Raw genomic sequence first — 3,247 nt, 5'->3', positions numbered from 1 at the left:
ACAGCTGCCGTAAATCGGTAGCCCATAGTCAATCTTTGCAAGGATTGTTTGTTTGGTGAAATTGAGGAGAACGTTGATGGATATTGGTTTTAGGAGAGGACAAGTATTTGACAAGGTTGAGTCGGAAGGATAAGTTTTTTCTTAAATATAAACAGTGCTGCTTAAAGGTATATCTATGGTCAAAAAACAGGCCCAGAATTTTAAGGTGTTCAACATTTATGATATTTACATTCTTATGACTAATTACTAGACTATTACAGCTTCTTTTCTTACAAATGTGAAGATGTTTAGTTTTGTCCAGTGAGATTACGGCTCCAGAGGAATTGCACCAGCTGTCGATTGAGTGGAGAGCATCTGATAGTTGTTGTTGTATTTCTTGTGAATCTTGGTGCTTTGCTACGATGTAAAGGTCATCGGCGTAAATGCAATGTTGCAACTTTTTGTTGTTGTAAATAATTCGGCAAAGGTCATCAAACGCTATAATAAATAAAGTAATGGAGAGGGGAGATCCTTGAGGGATTCCATTATACACGGGGTGTACTTTTGAAAACACGTGATTAACTTTGCTTCTAAATTGTCTATTAATGAAGATTGATTTCACATAGTTCAAAATTTTGGGACCAATTCCCGACTTGGAAAGTTTCTGTAGTACTACATGAATCCCGATTTTGTCAATTGCTTTGACAAAGTCTACTGAAAGGATAGAGATGTGGTTTTTGGCAACTAAATTTTTGCAAATCAGGTGATCTAAGAACAAGAGGGCGTCGGTTGTACCGGTTCCTGGTTGGAATGCAACTTGTGCAGGAGCTATAAGTTTCTGACATTTTATAATATTCGTTTGGATATCATTTTTTCCAAAAGTTTTCCTAGACATGGAAGGAGCGATATAGACCTATAGGAGTCTATGAGATCAGTCTGTTTATTGGGTTTCCTTAACGGGATTATAGTTGAGGTTTTGTAGCTTTGAGGGATAGTTCCCGTATCAAAGATCCTATTGTATAAATTTAGAATCCGGTGTTTAAAGGATGGTGGGACATTTTTAATCATATCATAAGATATTTTATCAAAACCGGGGGTTTTTCCATTGGAAGTTTTCAAGCATGAGTTAAATTCATTCATAGTTAAAGGAGGCTCTATTTTGTGAGCCGGGATAGAGCGGCAATTTTCAGGAAAAATACTAAGTCCGATTCTCTTATTGTTTCGAAATTCAGGTAAAAAGTTTGAGTCGTGAGAATTTGACGACCACGTCTCAGCGAATGCTTCTGAGACGACGCAGGGTTCGTTAAGACAGCTGTTCCCTATTCGTATGGTACTAATCGAGGTACAGGAAGGAGATCCTACTAATTTACGAATAATTCTCCAGTTCTCAGAGGATGAAGTGTTGGGTTTTACACTCTTTGTAAACTCTAATAAGCTAGCGTTCTTTGCTGCCCTCCTGGCTTTGTTAAAAATTGCATTTTTTCTTTTATAATCAATGAGGTTTTCAATGGTGCAGTTCCTTTGATAGGAGCGCCAAGAAAGGGATTTTTCGTCCCTCAATTTCTTCAGTTCTGGGGACAACCAAGGTGTTATTCTTCCCCGTTTATTGTACGTAGTTTTCGGTATCGAGGGATTTGCGGCTAAATGAAACATTTTTTTAATCTGTGCAGCCTCTTTGTTTGTGTTCGATGATATCGGATATAATATGTTGGCTTTGATAACGCCTTCCTGAAAAAAGGACCAGTTGGCTCGTTTGATATTATAATGCGACGTTCTTGGGACAGAGCTTACGGTATCGAGATTGATCGTGGTGATGGTGGGCAAGTGATCGCGGTTATGAAGATCATTAATTGTTCTCCAAAAACATTGTGGTGCAAGTTGGGATGAGCAAAAGCCCTATATCGACATGTGTGAAGGTATTGTGGGTGCTATGATGTGTGGCGGAGCCGTCATTTAGCACACAGAAATTTGAGGAGAAAACAAAGTCTTCAATGACTTTCCCTTTTACGTTAGATTGTGGCGATCCCCATAGTGGGCTCCAGCCATTCAAATCGCCAAGGAGAAGAGAAGGACAATTTATTTGGCTAACGATATTAAAAAAGTATGCAACTACAATTGTTTGTGAAGGTGGTATATACATAGATATGATAGTAAATTTGGTTTTTAGGTGTAATTCTACAGCGACGAGAGATATGCTAGAAGTGATATTAAGTAGTCTGTGTGGTATGGAGTTTTTAATAAAAAGTGCCGTGCCCTGTTTCGTTGTGGTATTATGTATAAAGTTGTGAAAATAGCCCGTGTATGTCTTGGGTATAATAGGTGATTCATCGTATTTGCAGTGAGTCTCTTGTAGACAGATAATATTGGGAACAATTTCTTTAATCAACATTTCCAGATCAACATAATTTTTACGATAACCTCATATATTCCACTGAAGAATGTCAGGCATCGATGGATAATAAAAAGAGAAAATAAACGGTATTTGCTCTTATTTACAATAGAGTTAAATATCGTAAAAAGAGAGAGAGAGTTAAGTTATAAATTAGTTAGTAGGGTCAGCTAGTTGCGGGGGGAGATTCGAGTTGTGTAGATGGAGATCACGATTATGCGGTAGAATGTTATTTAGAATGGACGAAAGAGATAATTGAGGGTACGAGATAATATTTGGAGGAGTTAGAGACAGAGAATTATTTGGTGGGTGAGTACATACAGAGTCGATGTTTTCGGATGAGGGGATTGGCGAGTAAGTATTGTTTGTTTGTAATGGTACAGAGCGAGAGTCAATAGTTTTTGTATTTTCGGTGGCGGTATTATACAGATTGACAAGCAAGTTCAGAGTTTTGAATATTATTTGTGGTATTGATGGGTGGAAGTTCAGCAACAGAAGAATAAGCGATTACGGAATTGTTTCCAATATGATTTTTTGCGTGTTCTTTGTTACTATCGGCGTCGTTATTGCTGGTGTATTTTAGAGTTGAAGAGAAAGATTTGTTTTTATTAACCTGTATTGGGTTACTTTGTTTGTAGAAACGTCTGGCATCAGCAATGCTGCATTTCTTTTGTGTTTTTATTTTCAGAATTTCTTTCTGCTGTTGAAATTTTGGGCAAGAGGGAGATGAGGCAGGGTGGGGTTCGAAATAATTAGCGCAAAATTCACGCGTGCATTTAAGTGGTTGGTGCGGAGGAAGATTACAAGTGTCACATGCTGGGTTACTCTTACAAAACTTAATAGTATGCCCTAGAAGTTGGCAATTCCTGCAGCGCATGG

The sequence above is a fragment of the Rhagoletis zephyria genome, unplaced genomic scaffold (assembly GCF_001687245.7).
Source record: "Rhagoletis zephyria isolate East Lansing unplaced genomic scaffold, Rhagoletis_zephyria_1.1 Rzeph_scaffold_00094, whole genome shotgun sequence".
Classification (NCBI taxonomy): Eukaryota; Metazoa; Arthropoda; class Insecta; order Diptera; family Tephritidae; genus Rhagoletis; species Rhagoletis zephyria.
The sequence above is the reverse complement of the archived record's forward strand: the minus strand, read 5'-3'. Positions refer to the sequence as shown.